A 21,774-nucleotide genomic window follows, 5' to 3' on the forward strand; every position below is an offset into this window, starting at 1 on the left:
TGGCTGTCAGTGTCTTTTTGTGCTAGGCTAGCTAGAAAAAGGCAGTTAAACCCACATTCCTCATCATTGCTAAAACAGAAAAAATTGTCAAAACTAGGCTGGGTGGAGCCATGTGGGATGTGTAAGATTTTAATTAATTTAATTCTAGCATATTAGAAAAATGTTATTTTTCTATTATATTTGTAAGCTGTGGTTATTTATATAAGTCAGTAGAAAATAGTCCTGTCTAACTTAAACTGAACAAAGCAGGTGATCTTTCGTATCTGGTACAGAATATCACCAAATAACAGATGAGATCATATACATGTGACCACAAAATGAGATCAGAGTTAGGGTGGATTTGAGAGGAGGAGATATTCAAATCCTCTTAGAACAAAGAACTCTGGAAAAGTATAAATATGAGAACTAGGCGGAGTCTGTTAGGAGACTTTCACTTTTGAACCCGAAAAGGGCTGAAATGTCTTCCTCTTTTGCCTGGCAAAATAAAAAAAGCTTTTTTCTCCCTTTGCTTCTTAAACCTGGCGTCGTCTCTACTTTGTGATAATAAATCTGGTCACAGAGGAGAGTGTATATTTACATCCAACAGATTTCTGGCACCCCAATGGGACATCTGGTTGTCAATTGCTCACAGATGACGGGTGTCGAAGTTTTGTAGGACAGGTGCACCCGGCGATTTCGCTGGTCCTCAAGCTTGGCAGACACAGCATCTGGGGGTGAGTGCAATTGCAGAGTCCCACTTTTAAACCGACCCAGGAGAAGCAACGGGCTGGAGGTAAGGAACCGCGGAAAGGAATTACGGGACCTTAATGGTGGGGCAGATCTTAGAGGTAAGCCCTTCTAAGAGGAGAAGGCAGAAGCAATGCCACCATGGATAAGGGGCTCAGTGGGACGCCACTGAGTTGGAATGGTAACGGGGGCTGTAACAGAGGGTTCAGCCAATGGTATTTTATTGTCAGTGTGAAAAGCAAGAGCAGGGATTGTGAAATCCTGTGCTGATCCGGAATTTTTCCAGTTGCCTCCAGGGCACTGGAAGAGGTAAATGCCTAGAAAAGGGAACGTAGCTTTGTCTTTTGTCTTGTCCAGCGTGATTTGTCCTCTCTTATATGTCCTCTCTTTCTGTGAAGTATTTTATAAAGGGTTATGTGATTATTTGACAAATGTTAACGTGTTTATTTTTTTATGGGGCCAGCCTGGGATACTGGACGGCGTCAGCCAAAAGGAATTTCCCTCCTCCCTTCAAACTGTGTTGCCGAAAGGAAATCAAATTGTTTGAGTAGTCTGGTTTTGTTGTGTGTGTTGTTGTTGTTTTCTGTTGAAAATCTGTTCTTTGCTGGGAGAAAAGTAATCTGGTTGTCTTCTTTCTGAGGAAGAGACTGGAAGAGAAAAAATCCCCCATGCCCCTCCTTTCTCCGCTTCAAAGTGTTTCTGTTCTTTCTCTCTCAGACTGGTCGTAAATCAAGGTAGCAATACTGTTTTGTTAACAGAAGATCCTTTCTTTCTCTGAAGTTTAAAATGTGAAACAAAATTAAAAAAAAAAAGGAATTTTAAGTTAACTCTGACTGAACCAGCCCTCTTGCTGAACGCAGGAGGAGGGGCCAAGTCAGAGTGTTTGGAATTTGGAAAGCAGAGTCTTGTGAACTGTATCAAACTTTATAAGAAAAAAAAAATAGACTGGAAATGCTTACAAGGTGGAAAGGCAATGTGTATTAATATGAGGGAATAAGTAAGTTATGAGAAAGTTAGAGCATGTTTTGAGTGTGTTGTGAAGGGGCAAGTGTTGTGGCTTAAGAGGGCTGAGGAAAGGTGTTATATATGGTTGGGAAAGACTTTAAGAGAGGAAAGCAGAAGGGTTTATAAAGAGAGAGGATAGTTATGGTTATTCAATGAGATGGATATTGGTGATGCTAGGTGCCTGTTTTCTCCAGGGACGGAGAAATCATGTTAATATATTAAGTGTTTTAAAACACAGTCAAATTAAAGCCAGGGTATTATTGAAGGCTTTCACGGTCAAAGTTCATTGGTTCTCATAGGTTATCAGGGCTGTGTAACCGTGGTCTTAGAATTTTCTTTCCTGGCGTTTCGCCAGCGGCTGTGGCCGGCATCTTCAGAGGAGTAACACTGAAGGACAGTGTCTTTTTATTTTATGTTTTTCTGTTTTTATGTTGTTATAACATAAAAGTGGCATCATTAATTTAAAAAAAAAAGGTATATATAGTATTTGTAAACGAATGCTGTAAGTGCAAGATGACAATGCAGGCCAGTTGAACATTTCACCCATACAGGTAACCTTTGACTGGGAGCGTAAATGCCAGTTAAAATTACCAGTAGTACAGCAGTTGCTGACAAATGGGAGACAACATCCCTATTCTGGCATTGCCAAAGCCAGGTAGAAAAGGAAAGAGAAGAGGATGGAGATTAGTTGAGGATTTAAAGGAAATTAATGAGATTGTTCAACATGGGCATCCAATGGTGTCAGATCCTCACACTTTCCTGTACACCCCATCAGGACACCATGTATGGTTTAGTGTGACAAATTTGAAAAATGCCTTTTTAGCATTCCACTGGATGCCAACTCTAAGGACCTGTTTCTCCTGAGGTAAAAGAATCCAGATAATCTCTGCAAAAACAGAAAAGCTGGTGTTAGAGGGAGCGATCTAATTGCTGAATTTCTTAAGACAGAAAGAATATAGGGTCTCAAAAGAAAAACTCCAAGTAGCCCAAAGGGAAGTAATTTATTTGGGACACAAAATAACACAGGGAAGACTATTTATCGCATGCCACTCCCTCAAACTAAGAAACAGCTAAGGTCCTTCTTGGGAATATTGAAATTTTGTCGTGAGTGGATAAAAGAGTATAGTAAACTAACCAGAGACTTTATAAAAATATGCCATGATGAGGAACCAGAAGTATTGCAGTGGGAACCTGAAAATGCACATAAGTAAAAAGAGCTGAAGCAAGCTTTGATGACAGCACCAGCTCTGGGTATCCCTGACCTGCAAAAGGAGAGTTGCATGGCGGGGGTCCTCACACAAACTTGTGGGCTAACTGAAAGACCTGTAGCTTATTTATCAAAACAGCTGGATCCAGTGGCACAAGAGTGGCCTCCATGCTTGAGGGCAGTAGCTGCAACTGCCCTGGCTGTGAAGGAAGCAAAAAATTGACTATTGAACATCCAATCAGAGTGTTTTGCCCTCATGCAGTGACTATTTTGTTACAACGGAAAGGAGCCAAGTGGCTTACAAAAATCCTGCTAGTCTGCTGCCTGTAACAACTGACTGTCTACAGACTGTAAATATGTGCACCATGGCACGGGTAGATGAGCCTATCCACAATGCAGATCTCGAAATTTGGATTGATGGATCTTCTCGAGTGGTGAGTGGAAAAAGGCAGAGTGGATACAGCCTGGTGACTGAGTGCAAAGTGCTTGAAGCAAAGCCATTACCAGCGTCATTTTCAGCACAAGCAGCCGAATTATATGCATTGAACCAGGCCTTACTTAAAGCAGCAGGTAAGACTGTGAACATTTATACTGACAGCAAAGATGCTTTTGGAGTTGTACAAGCATATAAATACATCTGAAAAGAACAAAGAGTCCTGACAGCTAGTGGGGAGCTGTAAAGCATGAAAAAAAAAATTGATTTTACAGGTTTTGGACAATATTTAGTTACAGGTGACAATAACATCAAACTGGACATACCAAGGAGGCCAAAGGAAATTGCAGAGCTGATGAAATGGCAAAAGTGACTACAGCAAAATCAACATCCTGTGATATGGTAATGACTTTAACCCCAGTTTTTACACTACCACCTACAGGGCCCTGCACTGAAGAAGAAAAGGAACTGGATGGCAAAAGTAGGGACTACAGAAACAAGAGGGGGGTGGTTGAAAAAAAAGCCTAAGGGTACACATCACACATATCCTCACACAATTACACTAGAATAGTCATCTGGGGAACAGGGTTAACAGAAATATTCTTGCAGTCATACAATGGAAAGGGCATCTATCAGAAAACAAAACACATAACAAAAGCATGTAACATATCAAAGGGTATATGTAGACAGAGGGGGTTATTTGTTAGGGAAGTTATAGAACAGTTTAAAAAAAATGAAAATAAAATATAGTTTTTACATGGCTTGGCGACCCCAGTTATCAGGGACAGTAAAAAAAAAAAATGAATCAGACCCTAAAAAGAAATGTTAATTAAATTTGGGTAAGAAAACTAATTTAAAATGGTCAGATGTATTGCCTATCACACTAACACGCATCCGTATATTAGCCCGGGGGCCACACAAGTTGTTGCCCTTTGAGGCTCTGTATGAATGTCTCTTTTAGCATTTTTAAAATCAGGGAACACCCAATAAAGAGGTTGAAAACAGATATATGAAAAAACTATATAAAAACTTTAAGTGCAGCTTTGAAGGAAACCCAAAAACTGGCTTGTGTTGTACAACCTCTCCCCCTAAACTCTGTTGTCCATTCTTTTTTTAATAGGAGACTGGGTGTTTGTAAAATCTTAAAAGCATACTACTCTCCAGCTCAGGTAGACGGGTCCGTTCCAAATTCTTTTCACCACAGATGTCGCAGTGAAGGTAAATGGAAAGGAAGGCTGGGTCCATTAATCCAGATGCAAGAAAGTGCTACCACCGTGTGAGGCCGAGATCAGAAGGGCAGTAGATGACGTCGTGGCAGCCAAAGCCACTGCAACTGGAGAGAGAGCTCAAGTGCAAGAGGCTCGAAGTGGTTGGTCGAACCTGCAGGCGAACTTAATTTTTATTCAAAAATCAACAAGACTTATGATTGAAAACTTGGAAACCAGAGCACAATTGCTAGCTAAAGAACAAGAGTAGATGTTTGAGACTCTTTTAGAAAGCCATTTTGATGTATTATTTGGTCCTTTGGGTTAAGAAAAAGTGGCTAGGGAAACATTGTGTCTACATTATTGTTTTAAAATTGCAAGTTAATATAATAGAATGATCAAGATTCAAAATAATTTTGATTTTGATCATGAGGGGGGACTGTGGGATGTGTAAGATTTTAATTAATTTAATTCTAGCATATTAGAAAAATGTTATTTTTCTATTATATTTGTAAGCTGTGGTTATTTATATAAGTCAGTAGAAAATAGTCCTGTCTAACTTAAACTGAACAAAGCAGGTGATCTTTCGTATCTGGTACAGAATATCACCAAATAACAGATGAGATCATATACATGTGACCACAAAATGAGATCAGAGTTAGGGTGGATTTGAGAGGAGGAGATATTCAAATCCTCTTAGAACAAAGAACTCTGGAAAAGTATAAATATGAGAACTAGGCGGAGTCTGTTAGGAGACTTTCACTTTTGAACCCGAAAAGGGCTGAAATGTCTTCCTCTTTTGCCTGGCAAAATAAAAAAAGCTTTTTTCTCCCTTTGCTTCTTAAACCTGGCGTCGTCTCTACTTTGTGATAATAAATCTGGTCACAGAGGAGAGTGTATATTTACATCCAACAGCCAGGGTAGGGTTGCCAGGTCCCACTTTACCACCAGCAGGAGGTTTTTGGGGTAGAGCCTAAGGAGGGCGGGGTTTGGGGAGGGGAGGGACTTCAGTGTCATAGAGTCCAGTTGCCAAAGAGGCCATTTTCTCCAAGTGAACATCTCTATCAGCTGGAGATCAGTTGTGATAGCAGGAGATCTCCAGCTAGTACCTGGAGGTTGGCAACCCTATGCATCTCCTACTATTACCCATGCTAGGAAACACACATTGCACTTTGAGGCCCATAGTTCTAAAGGCATTTCCATAAATCTACTTCTAATGGTAAAGAAATCACGGCAAGCATTTTTTGATGGTGCAGGATACCAGAAGTTACATTGAAAGACAAACTAGTTTGTTTTCGTGGAGAATTGACAGCCAATTCCCAGGACTATTTTTATGGACTCCTTTAAACTTCCAAGTACCTGCTTCTGGGTGTAAAACATCTGAATCATGACCTATTTCATTTCCCAGCAGTGGCTGTTTTCTCCATAACTGTCACCAATGACTTTTTAGTTATGGTCAAATGGACACCCCCAAAACAAACACAAACCATAGGAAAGAACTACTTTAAGGCCTGAGGCCACCCATTCTACCCCAGTCATGTTTTTTGGTTCCCCTAGTTTTAGCATGAAATTCCTTTTTCACCAAAGCATGCAACCAACCAATCTTGATACCTTCATTCATTTCATTTCATGCAAAATTAGCTACCCTTTCAGACAAAACTTATAAAAACAAATGGCATAAAACTAGCAAAAACACAACAAAATAAAAATGAGAAACAGTGATCACTCCAAAAATTATTTCCCCCCAAACATCATATGTGTCATGTAAAAACAGGGGCAGACTGGCCATTTAACTTACAGGAAAATTTCCCAGTAGGCCACTGCTCCAGGGGGCCACTAATGGTAGGAATAAGCACAGCCAAGTCGCAGAAATTCTGCCAATGGTTCAGGGACCACTTGAGTCAAATCCTTCCTCAGCCATTGTAATGGTCACCAAATGTCTCCCATACTGGACTTAATGCCCACTGTTTGGCACCACACAAGGCTGCTGACCTTGGCTTGCTCCAGGGCCATTTTAACTTCCCAGTTTGCTAATGTGTAAAAATGCCTCTTGCATTGGAATGACAAATCTCCATGTCTAATAGTGCAATGAAAAGGATACCCTGAACATGGGTCATTTTTTGCCTCCTTACAAATGTGAGCGCTGGCATTATTCAGACTGTACAGCTGGATTTCTGAACCCAGTTAAGCATGTAGAGGTTAAGTGGAAACTAATCCAATGACAGATCTGCATGGATCAGATTTACATGGAGATCATTGTGTCCATGTAAAATGGAACTCCATTTATGTCAATATGTGGCACTCTGTGAATACTAAGGGAATTATACATGGGTTGGCTACTTCCACTGAACTGAATGAGTACGCACAAGAGCTCTGTATGCAAACAGAATCTTCTACACCTAGAACTAAATGATGGACAAGTATGTAAATGCCTAACATGAATTCACAATGATTTCATTCAACTATGTCACTAAGGGAGCAATCCTAAGCAGGTCTATTCACAAGTAAGTCCCATTTTATTCAATGGGGCTTACTCCCAGAAATGTGCTCTTAGGAGCGCAGCCTAACATAGCCATCCTGAGGAGAACTACAATGTTCTAAACCTATGGATTTAGAAGTGTGTAACTCTGTTTAGGATTAGAAGAAGAAGAAGAAGAAGAGTTGGTTTTTATATGCCAACTTTCTCTACCACTTAAGGAAGAATCAAACTGGCTTACAATCACCTTCCCCTCTCCACAACAGACAGCCTGTGAGGTAGGTGGGGCTGAGAGAGTATGACTAGTCCATGGTCACCCAGCTGGCTTAATGTGTAGTAGTGGGGAAACAAATCCAGTTCACCAGATTAGCCTCCGCCACTCCAAACCACCGCTCTTAACCACTACACCACTACACTGTAAATAGCTTCCAAATAAAAATGTGTGTGTGTGTGTGTGTGTGTGCATATATCTATATCTATATATCTACCTATATCTATATATATATCCTTTAGAAACATTTATCATGTAGAGACAGATTTAACCCAACATACATCTAAAAGTGGTGATATGGAGAATATAACTGAAAATTCACATCTACAAAATGAAATGCAAATTGTTAGGCATTGTGAGAAAATCTGTGTTACTGTAGAGGCCATTATCCTGCTTCAACACCTGTAGAAAATATAAACTTGTTCTTGCATTAATTTGCAGAACAACAGGTAATCATGAAAACTGAAGCAGCGTTTGGTGACAGGGGAAGCCATTTAGGCCACCATGCTTATGAGCATGCATGCCCAGTCACCCACACACCCTGTCACTGACGACAACGGATGCATATCAAAAATGAGCTGCTAGGAAGCCATGGGGGGGGGGGAAGTGTAACTCATACAAACAGGTAACTTAATTAGTAAATACGATGCATAGTGGGTGATGTTGCTGTCTCTGCAGCAAGTATGCAATAAAGTCATCTGAGGCTTTCAGGTCAGATAAATAATCCTGCCTGTCTTCAGATCATAGCCATACATAGCGGCTACAGTAATATACTAAGAGGGGGGTGGGAGAGAATCACATTTCCATTAAAGGGACCAGTTATAACAAGCCCAATAATATTGGAATGTGAATTGTTAATGACCCAATGTGTGAATATAGAATATCTACTCATATGCAGATAACACAGATAGCAAATATATACCCTTGCTGTGTGTGAAAAGGACTTACAGACTCTTTTAATTCACGAGTACAATCTTAAACAGAGTTACATCCTTCTAAAGCCACTAAAGTCAATGGTCTCAGAAGGGTGTGACACTGCTCAGGATAGCAGTGTAATTTTGGACTGTACAAGAAGGCTTGATCCCTAATCGATTTAGCTCCTTCCCTTGTTGCCAGTGTGCCGTAATGGTTAAGAGCGGTGGTTTGGAGTGGTGGATTCTGATCTGGAGAACCTGGTTTGATTCCCCACTCCTCCACATGAGCGGCAGAAGCTAATCTGGTGAACCGGGTTGGTTTCCCCACTCCTCCACATGAAGCCAGCTGGGTGACCTTGGGCTAGTCATATTTCTATTAAGAGCTCTCTCAGCCCCACCTACCTCACAGGGTGTTTGTTGTGGGAGGGGAAGGTGATTTTATGCCGGTTTGATTCTTCCTTAAGTGGTAGAGAAACTAGGCATATAAAAACCAACTCCTCCTCCTCCTCCTCCTCCTCTTCTTCTTCTTCTTCTTTCACATTTTTATCCCACCCTTTCTCCGAGGAGCTTAGACACTATATATATTTCCCTCCTAATCCATTTTATCAACAGAACAGCCCCATGAGGTAGGATGGGTTGAGAGAGAGGGCGCAAACTGGGCTAAGGTTAATGTTGGAGCGGAAATGTTAACCCATCTCCATGTTGGTAGCCCAACAGTCTTACCACTACACATTAAATCAGCAGATTAATTAAGACAGCAGTAAAACAGCATTTAAACCCATTAGTAATATCTGGAGACCTGCAAAAAGCAGCCTCAAAACACAAACTCAACATGGTCTCCATGGGTCAATTAAAATGCAACCCCCATGGTCTTCTTGGGTAAATCCATAGGTCTTCAGCTGGCATTGACAATGCAACAAGCACAACACCAGGTGCACAGATGAAGAAGTGGCATTCCATAGTCGGGGCATCACAACCACATAGGCCTGCCCTGCCTCTCTAGTTGCTTGTATCATGTCTCCTGAGAGCCAGCGTGGTGTAGTGTTTAAGGTGTCGGACTAGGTTATGGGAAACCCAGGTTCGAATCCTTGGGCCAGTCACACACTCTCAGCCTTGACCCTGGGAAGTATTTGGATGGGAGACCTTCAAGGAATAACAGGGTCGTGATGCAGAGGCAGGCGATGGCAAACCACCTCTGAATGTCTCGACCCTACCAGGGGTTGCCGTAAGTCAGCCTGATGGCAACAAACAAACAAACAAACAAACAAACCATGTCTTCTATAATGGAAGGAGACAAAGTGGGGCCTCAGTCAAAGGTCTCAGTTGATGGGAGCAGGTGGCCCTGAAGGTCTCCTGGTCTGAAACTACTTGGAGCTTTAAGAGCAACCACCAGCAGCACTTTGACCTGGGCTCAGAAGCGAACAGGAAGTCAATGTGGTTGTTGTATGTCAGACTGGCAAATGCTGATGCAGTCAACAGTCTGGCAGCTGCATTTGCCACCAAGTAAAGCTGGCCAAGGGTTTTCAAAGGCTCTGAGTGCATTATTGTAATGTAAACTGGATGTGATCAGATTCTATGGAAGTGTGCACTTGGCCCTGCCTTGCCCCTGAAGTGCATGGAAGTATACACCCAGCTCCACCTTGCCTCAATCTGCATGCCCTTTATCCAAGTTCGTTTTTCTTCCCAGTATGCCCTGCTTATGATGTGAAGTCCTTGGGGAGTAAACTGGAAGAAAAAAAATCCAGACATAAAGCTGGATAGCCAATATTTCTCCAGGATGGCACTATTTCAGACAAGAGCGCAAGTGTAATAAAGTAAAGTAGACTTCTAATCGTTTACAATACCTAGAGTACATCACATTAAGCATGACCAATGTACAAGCTGGAAAATATTTTATATTGGAGGGAGGACCTATATATTGAAGAGAACCCCAAAAGGATGTGCATGTCTGCATACAGATTGCAGTCCAAGAGGATCTGGGTCACTGAAGACCAAACTGCCCATCATTCAAGGTTTTCCCCGCTACAGTACTGAGAGATGAATGTTGGTTGTTTTTTTTTAATATGCCGACTTTCTCTACCATTAAGGAAGAATCAAACCATTTTACAATCTCCTTCCCTTCCCCTCCCCACAACAGACACCCTGTGAGGTAGGTGGGGCTGAGAGAGCTCTAAGAGAACTGTGACTAGCCTAAGGTCACCCAGCTGGCTTCATGCATAGGAGTGGGGAAACAAATCCAGTTCGCCAGATTAGTGTCTGCCGCTCATGTGACGGAGTGGGGAATCAAACCCAGTTCTCCAGATTAAAGTCCACTGTTCCAAACCACTTTTAACCACTACACCATGCGGTTAAGTACCGTTCTTAACCACTATACAAGGCTGTAAGTACAGCATTGGTGTAGAGGCAAATGTACCCTGTCCCTGGTGACCTAACAGTGCGATCTTAGTAGAGTCAGACCCTTCATGTCCATTGACTTCAATGGATTTTGAAGGGTGTAACACTGCTTCAGATTGTATGAAGAAGAATTCATTTTTATACCCCGATTTTCTCTACCTTTAAGGAGTCTCAAATCGGCTTACAATCGCCTTCTCTGGGTGACTGGCCCCAAGGTCACCCAGCTGGCTTCATGTGAAGGAGTGTGGAAACCAACCCCGTTTACCAGATTAGAGTCCACCGCTCATGTGGAGGAGTGGGGAATCAAACCTGGTTCTCCAGATTAGAGTCCACTGCTCTTAACCACTACACCACGCTGGCTCAGGTGAGAACCAGACTCTGCCCCTGCTCAACTGTTACAGACTGCAAACAACTTCCTAGGTTCCTTCAAATTCAGTGGGAGCTACATCTCTCACCCTTTCGTGTACACTCTTGTGTTCTGGGCTGCATTTGGGGAAAGCATGCTAACAAATACAGAGATAATGTGGTATTGACACCTTGATCTTAAAACATTTGAGCTATAATGCTAATATTGACCCAATACCAGGGTAACTTTATTGTCCTGGACATTGGTCTCCAGTAGCTGCTGAACGCCTTAAGTGTTTGGGTGCTGGTGCAGCGAATTTTCAGCCTGGATTGTTCAGCAAATATTCAGCACAACACACAACCCCGTAGAACTGCTTTACTTTTTAAAAGCCAATTTATTCTTTGGACCTCAAGCTCTGACACCTTCAACTTAATTGCTTTGATTGGATTTTTATTGGGCAGATATTAAAATATATAGTCTTAACGTTCCCATTTCTACAGCAAACACCACATTCAACAACAAAGCATGTCCATTGATCTGTATCCCTGATGTAAAAAAGTTATTGTTTTTCTTTAATATATATCCTTTGGCTTCTTCTTCTTCTTTTTTTAAATGCTTTCTTCACGCCACTGTGTTTATGACAGAAGAAAGCTTGGTATGTAAATGCACCCTTCTTGGCTCTTTCTCCCTGCAGAATGATAATAATAAAACGGGGAGGGGGAGGTTTTTAGGAACTGAAATTGCATTTATATTTATCACAACTCAGTAAGAGTGTAGCGTTTATTTAAATACCCTACTGTTGTTTCCCCCCTTTTTTCCACCCTCTTTAACAACAGGCAGCCCCAAAGTGCAGTTATAAGTCTGTTTACACCACACAGATATCAAATTGACTTGCTAATGGTAACTTTTATTCGGTATCCATGGGTTACTGTGTCATGTGATTTGACATCAAGTACAGACAGTGCTGATTAGTAGCATCTAGCTCTGTCCATCTCTGTGCATCACTGAACCATCTGGTCATTTATTCACTAATAAGCCCCTAATGGGCCAAATATTCACCGGCCTGTCATTGTGACATGGCATAAAATGCCTACATCTTTCAACTCGCTTTGACATGTTGCTTGTTTCACATCAAAACCCGTCATTTACAGGAAAAGAGCTCAGAGGGGTAAAATCTTGACCTAATCTGCAGTGTTAACACAAAGACAGAGGCTTTGTTATCTGGTAGCCTGACTGAAAGCATGTAAATGGGCATGAATTCATTTTGTACATTTTTTCCCCATTCTCATTTTACAACATTCTTTAAGTTTGGGTATCATTCCTAATATGGCGCTCTCTCTCTCTCTTAAAAAAACACACATCGAGGCTATGCTTGAAATATCTTTTCTTTATCTGTTTATGTGTTAAGGAAGGCTTCCAAGGAACCTTGAAACCTTTCCACCCTTTTACATTTCAAATGCCCAAAGAAAAAAGGTGTGCTTACAAAGCCACAAAGCTTTTATGGTTTATTAAAATATTCATGATTACCATGTTGAACTTTTAGGGATCTTTCTTTCTTTCTTTCTTTCTTTCTTTCTTTCTTTCTGTCTGTCTGTCTGTCTGTCTGTCTGTCTGTCTGTCTGTCTTTCTTTCTTTAATTTGCTTTTCTGAGTGTATCTTTAGCAGGGAAGCCGATTCTTACTTGGAGACACAAATGAATGTTTAGTGGATTTAACCTACGTGAGCCATAAAGTAGTGAAATCCATTACACAAGAAGTCTCAAGGAAACTTTTTATTTATATCTTCCCAACTATAGTTAGGTTTGTTTTCTTTTTTTCTTTTAAGCCATTAAACTAATTGCTGTTGAAATCTTTATTAATACTTCATTAAAATGTGATTAAAGCATGATGTAATTGATTGTAACTGGAACAGTTAGAGGGGTTTTATGGCTCTGAAGTCTGGATATGAATGGAGCACATAATTCAAGCAGAATGTTGCAGTCTCTTGGCAAATGCCAACGGGTACACTAGTCTATTGAAGTCTACCAAAACCCTGTTAATGATGGTCAATTTTTCCCTTCTGCTTTTGTGAATAGGTTGTTAATCATTTGACTTGGGGGGGGGATTTTGCTTAGAGGCATTTGAGATTTTTTAAGGGCGGCAGCAATATTCAGCTGGATTCAGAGTCCATCTCTTGGATACATTCATGGTTAAAATGTGAAAAAGCAGGGTTTTCTAAAAGCATTTCTTGTGATTATTTGATATCCCTTTTAATACTTCACAGGGATGTTTAACAGTACAGGTGAAGCAGTTCCCATCTTCCTGAAGAAATGGGATTTGTACCCCAGACATACCTACACAGGCCCACTTAGTTGTTTAATATAAGAATTAGTTTCTTGATGCACGCATGGAAAAATATTTCTAATTAAGAACAGCTATGTTGTCTGGAACAGATAGGCGGGCACCAAAATATCTTACACTAAACAGGAATATAGCCCTCAGACCATTTATTAGAGAGACGACACAACTGTGTGTGAGTTAGTACCAGTGGAAGACTTCATTAGTAGATCTTAGTCAAATAAATGAAGTCGATGAATGGTCTGTCCAGCACATAGCCCTCGCCACGCATAGAATCAAATCGCATTTAAATTCCATGTTTATATTTCATATTCATCTTCTTTGCAGGCCACTTCATTACCTAGTCTAGAGCAGTATAGCCAACGTTAATAAATGCATCCTAAAGCTTATGGTTACTGTACTGTATCCTCATTGTTATATTAAGTGCCTCTCAAGGGTATCGGTGAATGCACAGAATACCACCAAGTATGCTGTGGAGCAAACCTACTCTCAGGGACTGAATTTCTTTTCCCCCTTTTTGAAAAGAACGAGTATCGATGCGCGTCACCTCTTGGTTTTCAATGCGAAACATTGACGTTTAACTCTTGACCTTGAAAGATACAGGGAGGGAGCTATGCATCTCAAAATTGCCACTAAGGGCACAAATAGATGTTACGGCATCCATGGGTCTGACCCATGGACACTGCTGTGATTTTAAAATGCCATGAAGGCCTGGTCCTGATCAGACCTGCAGAATGATGGTAGGCTGAGGCGCTCTTGTCCCTGTCCCCCCACCCCATGACTTTTCAAGTGCCAAAATAGCCACACTCCTGCATCTGTTTTGGCACTTGAAATAGGGTTGCCAACCTCCAGGTGAAGATCTCCTACTGAAGATCTCCTGCTATTACAACTGATCTCCAGCTGATAGAGATCAGTTCACCTGGAGAAAATGGCTGCTTTGCCAGTTGGACTTGATGGCATTGAAGTCCCTCCCCTCTCCAAACTCCGCCCTCCTCAGGCTCCACCCCAAAAACCTCCCACCATGGCAAAGAGGGACCTGGCAACCCTAACTTGAAAAGGTTGTGGGGGGGGGGGTCAAGAGCGCCTCAACCCTTGGTCAGGATTGGGCCCTTGCAGTACTTCTAAAATCACTTTAAAATGGCAGCGGCCTCCACAGTTTGGACCTGTGGATTCCATCATGTCTCATTTGGCTTTAAGTAGCAGTGTCTTCTTCACATAAGCCACTCCCTTTGTGAGTCTCAACTTCTCTTTTTTGATAGAAGCAAACAATACATGTCAGTAAATGTATAACTGGATATTATGGCATTTGTATGGGATAAAGAATGGGTTGGATCCAACCAGCTTTTCTGCTGGTAAAGAAGGGAGGAGAAGGTCCCCTTGGACCGCCAAGAAGGCTATTCTGGGGATTACTGGATCTGAAATGACAAGGAACATGTGGGATAGGTAATGTTGCTAACCTTCAGGTACTAGCTGGAGATCTCCTGCTATTACAGCTGATCTCCAGCAATAGAGATCCGTTCACCTGGCAGAATGGCAATTGGACTCTATGGCATTAAAGTCCCTCCCCTCCCCAAACCATGCCCTCCTCAGGCTCCACCCCAAAAACCTCCTGCTGGTGGTGAAGAAGGCCCTGGCAACCCTAAGGATAGGGGCTGTAATAAGGAGGAAAATTAGATACGACTGAGCAGAAAATATGACTGGATTCAACCCGATGTGTGGAAGAAAGTGAGAAACATATACTGTCGTCTGAGGTATATGAGGAGATAAATGAGATAAAGGTGTTTTTAATATGTGTCTATGCAAAATTTTATAACTGAGTCTCTAGGACCAGAGGAAGTGCTAGGGACTACCAGCTCCAGCTTTGAAAATTCCTGGAGATTTGGGGGCAGAGCATGGGGAGGGCAGAGTTTGGGGAAGGGAGGGAGCTCAGCAGGGGTGTGACACCATAGAGTCTAACCTGCAATTTCCTCCAGGGGAACTGACCTCTGTAGTCTGGAAATCCGGTATAATTCCAGGAGAACTCCATACCTCTCCTGGAGGTCGGCACCCCTAGGATACACTGATGTTTTAACAATGCTTATGTTAGGTCAAAATTACTTTTTACACTATATGTAGTATACGTAGCCCATCAACCCTGAAAAAATTGTACTCAAGTATTTATGCAGTCATGTAGCTGCAGTGCATTTAATAAGGTTGCTCACGGATCAACATTTGTAAGAGTGGAATGTTCTATTATATTCTAACACGACATTACATGCAACAATTTCAGCACCAAGCACAATAAAAGGTTTGGCGGGGGGGGGGGGGAGACACTCTGCTGATGACTGAATAATGTTAGGAATGTGTGATTACTCATAACAAGATGGTAGGATCCAACAAGAAAAAGTTGCTTATTAACTTCTAACTGAACTATTACTCTAACTAATGAGGGATCCTTCTCAGATATCTCACTGTGGTTCACTTAGGGCCAAACTGGACAATATGGTGTCCTTGGGGATGCCGCTACCATTTTACTGCTGGAATGTCCACATTTTACAAGTGCTGCGGGGGCCCAGTCGTGCTGGGGATTGCGATGCAGGAGGAAGGGCTTCTGTGCTACCCCCTCCCATGCTATTTTTATCCTCCTGAAAATGGCATGGGGGGAAGACAGAAGCCTCTCCTCTTCCCTCCAGCCCTGGGGGTGCTGTATCATACAGTTTGGTACTTAGACCTGGACTACCAGGCCACAGCATAAGGTGATAGAATCCTGAGGTAGAAGAGCAAATTTTAGCCCATCAGAGAGGGGAGGGTTTGACCTCCATTATAATTATTCCCCAAATCCGGGGCTTTACTTTCCTCTTCAAGAAAGAATGGCAGTGATTGACTTGTGTGGGAGGAAAAGAAAAGGAATGTACTTGTGGACATTGCTGAAAAAGAATCCAAATCTGCCCCCCTTCCCTTGATAAATCCAGTGGTTGGCGTCATGGATGGGCAGTTGGTTTTGATCCAAAGGACTAAAATTAAACTGCTGTGAACAAAGCCTGCCATATCTTCGAGGTGGGGGGCACATTGGACGGGCTAGACCAAAGCTGCCATTTCCTGCAGGGAAAATGACCCCATAGATCAGTTGCAATACTGGGAGAACTCCAGGCCCCAACTTGAGGTTAGCAGCGTAGGATGAGGGTTCAAATCCTCATTATACTACTGAGACTTGGGCCAGTCATTGGCTGTTACTGCACTAGGTATTCCCAGCGATGGATTAAGAGTTTGAAAATGTTATAAAAAAATACTGTTCGCACTTTCTATGTATTCCCACCGATGTATTAAGAGTTTGAAACTGTTATAAAAAATACTGTTCGCACTTTAGTTGTGAAGACGTCTTCCAACCATTTTTTAGCCGTGGCATCCAAAAACCCTTTTAAAGCGATGTTTTTTATAACATTTTCAAACTCTTAATACATTGCTGGGAATACCTAGTGCGGTAACAGCCATTATCTCTCAGATTAATCCACCTCACAGGATTGTTGTGAATGTAAATGGAGGGTATATGTACCACTTGGGCCCCTTGGAGAAAAGGTAGAATAAAAATCAAATAAATTATGCCTTTTGTGAAGTAATTTTTTACAACCCTGTGAGCTGGATTTGCAGTTTAATTATCATATGTTCTGCTATCTACTTTTTTGGGGGGATCTAAAATGTAACCATTTAAGGAGAAATGTTCATGTTATTATATAACAGCATTTAGGTTTTATCCTTTCAATAGAACAAGATTTCCCCTTAGCTTCTTGTTAGAGATTGTGGCACATTTCAAATGGGTTTTATAATGTCAAACTGAACATGAATGTATATTAAAGGGCAAATTGTACTGTGCATAGAATCAAGATGTAGTATTATCTCATGGTATGAACCCTAAATGGTACATCTTTCAATTAATAATTTGTGGACTATGACCAAGAACTTCCCATGAGCTAAGTGACATTTTAATGGTATCCGTATTTAATGGTGTTTGAGGAGAAGATTCATTATAATACAACTGAACCCATCACTAATATTTTGACTGATGTATTTGTGATTTACGCTTGCCTAACTGAAAATGGCACATTTAAAATATATTTTGTTGTAGTTTTATAGATGGCTTAAAAAATCATAATAACATGGTACTACTTTAACATGCCAGATACTGCAGCTAAAAGATGTGTTATTCATAAGTATTATAGCTAACAGAGTAGATTAGGGATAGCACCACTGGGTCAAATCACAGCCAACTCCCATGGAGATCTCCTAGAATTGCGACTAATCTGCAAACTACAGAGATCAGTTTCCCTGGAGAAAATGGCTGCTGTGGATGGCAGAATCTGTGGGATTATACCCTGCTGAGGTCCTTCTCCTCCCCAAACACCACCATTACCAGGATCAACGCCCCAAATCTCCAGGAATTTCCATGGAGTTGGCACCCCGACACATTCTGGGGAAATAGGTGAAGGAGGTGGGCAGACTACTTGTGTGAACCACAGAAAGAAAAGGAACCCAGTTGTGGAGGTGGCATCCAGCTGTGTCTTTCTGGCAGTGGACCCAGGAGAAGAGGGACATGACACTACAAGATGAGTGAAGCACTCTCACAACCCAGGAGCAGTTACCATGCTGGCTTGAATCACTGAGACCTACCCATAAGCAAAAGCCTACTTGTGAACAGGGAGGTAGGAAGAAGAGGAAGAAAAAGAGTTGGCTTTTTAATGCTTTTTTATGCTTCGAGAAATTTAGATCTGGGCTCTGTGTAAAGAGGACAGAATGAGGGGTAATGAATTAGGTCCTTGGGGCGGCTCCACAAATGCAGAGGTGAGAGGCCCATGGTGTTTGGGAGTAACGTCCAGCTATCCAAGCCATTGGCATAGTTTGAAACCAGAGGGAGGTAAAAGCTATTCTGAGGTGATGGAAGGGGATACTGACCAGGTATGAAGCTCTGACATGATCCCTTTTAAACTGTTTAAACCATGTTGAGAATTTGGACTCGAAGACTGATTGCCTGTCTGATGCAACATCACATATATACTCTGGTTTCTCTTCAGAGCGTATTAGGGTAGGTTAGGCTGACAGAGAGTGTCTAGCCCAAGGTCACCCAGTGAAGAAAAAGAAGATCTGGTTTTTATATGCCAACTTTCTCTACCACTTAAGGGAGAATCAAACCAGTTTACAATCACCTTCCCTTCCCCTCCCCACAACAGACACACTGTGAGGTAGGTGGGGCTGAGAGAGAGAGGCTTGCCCAAGGTCACCCAGCTGGCTTCATGTGTAGGAGTGGGGAAACCAACCGGGTTCACCAGATTAGCATCCACCACCACTCATGTGGAGGAACAGGAAATCAAACCGGTTCTCCAGATTAGAGTCCACTACTCCAAACCACGGCTCTTAACCACTACACCATGCTGGCTCTCATTTCCTCTTATTGGAAGAGAAAATGGGTGTGGCTTACAGGACTGCCTATGAGGCAGAAAGATGGAATAGGAGGGATCACCTAAACTTAGAGACAGCCTAGAAAGATGATGGTTGTTTGGCAGCCTCCTTCTGAGGCCCTGTGCTACTGTTGGATAAAGAGAGTCCCAGGGGTGATGGGGTAGGAAGTGAGATGTATCAGCCAGACCATGCTGACTTAAGCGGATATGTGAAATGTGACTTCCAGGGGAAATACCTGCATGAAGAGCAGACATACCAGCCAAGGAGCCTTCCCTGCACCAATGGGTCAGAGTTAGGGTTGCCAACTTCCAGGTACAAGTTGGAGATCTCCTGGGATTACACATGATAGCAATCAGTTCACCTGGAGAAAATGGTCACTTTAGAAGGTGGATTCTATGGCATTATACCTCATTAAAGTCTCTCCCCTCCCCAGACTTCGCCCTCCTCAGGTTCCACCCCCAAAATCTCCAGGTATTTCTAGGGTTGCCAGGTACCTCTGCGCCACCTGCGGGAGGTTTTTGGGGTGGAGTCTGAGGAAGGCGTTGTTTGAGGTGGGGAGGGACTTTAATGCCATAGAGTCCAATTGCCAAAGTGGCCATTTTCTCCAGGTGAACTGATCTTGAATGGCTGGAGATCAGCAGGAGATCTCCAGCTAGTACCTGGAGGTTGGCAACCCTAGGTATTTCCCAGCCTAGTTTGAGTAGTCAAGTGATGCTCCCTGAGTTTCCAGGTTGGACTTTGCCTGATGGTCTCTGCAATGAGAAGACCTGCTCTTGTTGAATACAAGCTAACTTCACACGACCTACAGCCGACAATTACGGTGACCTGATTCATAGCCTTGAAGATTTTTTTTAAAAACCCTTTTCTTTTTCTTATGGAATTGATTTTATTGCTAGATCTGGTTGGTATTTTCTTTTTAATTGCTCTCACTTCACACTACTGGGACACTCTTTCCGGCTTTCATTGTTTCTTGTTTAGCTCCTGTAATGTTTTGTTTTCCTGGTCTACCTTTATTCCCACCTTTGATTTAATTTCTCTTCTAAATTCTGCTGCCCACATTATCCATCTTGCGCTGCACTTTTGCTTATGTCAGTTCTCTTCAGAGTTCACTCTGCTGGCTTCCTATTTTCTTTCTCATCCAGTTTAAAAAATTTTTGTTTCTTACTTTTAGAGCTATAAGTAGTCTGCCTTCTCCATCCTTGTCATCTCTTGCTATGTATTCCGATGTGCTTTGGCCTCTTTCCTCACTACTATTCTTCCTAGGCCTCACATTTCTGGCACTGTTCCTCATCTGAGGCCTTTTCCTTATCTACATGTGCTTGGGATGTTTCCCTCCCTGTTAATATCCAGACTGAACTAAGGTTTAGTGAAGAAAGCTGATAGGAAGAAAATAGTTTCCTTTGAAATGTGGTGTTGGAGAAGAGTGTTATGGATTCCGTGGACTGCCAAAAAAACAAATCAGTGGGTTATAGATCAAATCAAGCCTGAACTGACCCTAGAAGCTAAAATGACTAAACTGAGGCTTTCATATTTTGGTCACGTCATGAGACGACAAGAGTCACTGGAAAAGACAATCATGCTAGGAAAAGCTGAAGGCAGCAGGAAAAGAGGAAGACCCAACAAGAGATGGATTGACTCAATAAAGGAAGCCACAGCCTTCAATTTGCAAAGTCTGAGCAAGGCTGTTAAAGATAGGACATTGTGGAGGACTTTAATTCATAGGGTCGCCATGAGTAGGAAGCGACTTGACGGCACTTAACACACAACACACACAAACTGAGGTTATTGTACACATGAAGCAGCCTTATACTGAATCAGACCCTTGGTCCATCAAAGTCAGTATTGTTTACTCACACTGGCAGCGGCTCTCCAGGGTCTCAGGCAGAAGGTCCTTCACATCACCTACTCGCCTGGTCCCTTTAACTGGAGATGCCAGGGATGGAACCTGGGACCTTCTGCATGCCAAGCAGATGCTCTGCCACTGAACCACGGCCCCTCCCCTCATGTACTGTGGTCACATCATGAGAAGATTATCTGGAAAAGACAATAATGCTAGGGAAAGTTGAAGGCAGCAGGAAAAGAAATGGATTGACTCAATAAGGGAAGCCACGGCCCTCAGTTTGCAAGACCTGAGCAAGGCTATTAATGATGGGACATTTTGGAGGTCATTAATTCATATGGTTGCTATACGTCGGAAGTGACTTGATGGCCCATAAAACATATATACAATTTGTAGCATTTTCACTGACTTTCTTATAAACAGCACATTTGCTCCCTTTGTCCCCCCCTCTTTTAAATTGTTTTGTATTTTCTTTTAAATTAAAAAGAAGAAAGCCCAACCATTTGGTGGGCTTTATGATGTACTGCGCTACTCTAAGCAAACATACAAATAATTAATATCTGAAAATATTTTATTTACAAAATACTTTTATTTCTGATATGCAAAGTCTGCCTTAGACTTAAATTCTAAAAACAAAGCTTTTTGCATATCTATATATTCATGCCATTCATTCTTTCCCCTATCTTTCCGTCTTCTCCGCATAGATGGTAAGCTACACAAATTAGGCTTTTTTTTTTTTTACAAAAGTGTGAGAAGTATTTCAAACTAGTATTCAGTGCATAATTATTGTGAATAAATTTATTAGTAGCCCTATGAAATATACATTAAATGACTTTAAAAGACAAAACATATCAGCTATACAGTCTAATCGAAATAAACAGCTTGGTGTAGTAGTCAGACGACAAGGATGGGCAAGTCCCAAGTTCGAATCCTCCCTCTGCCTTGGAAGCATGCTGGTCGAGTCACTTGAGTCACTCTCCCTCTGCCTAAACTACCTCACAGGATTGCTGTTGCTGTGAAGACACAATGGAGGAAAGGAGAATGATTTTGTAAGCTACTTTGGGTCCCCACTGGTACTGAGTTGTTTTCTGTTGCCCCAGAAGGTCAGACCAGAACCAACGGGTTGAAATTAAATCAAAAGAGTTTCTGTGGAACAGGCTTCCTCAGGAGGTGGTCAGCTCTCCTTCCCTG

Source organism: Euleptes europaea, chromosome 15, assembly GCF_029931775.1.
Source record: "Euleptes europaea isolate rEulEur1 chromosome 15, rEulEur1.hap1, whole genome shotgun sequence".
In the NCBI taxonomy this organism is placed as follows: Eukaryota; Metazoa; Chordata; class Lepidosauria; order Squamata; family Sphaerodactylidae; genus Euleptes; species Euleptes europaea.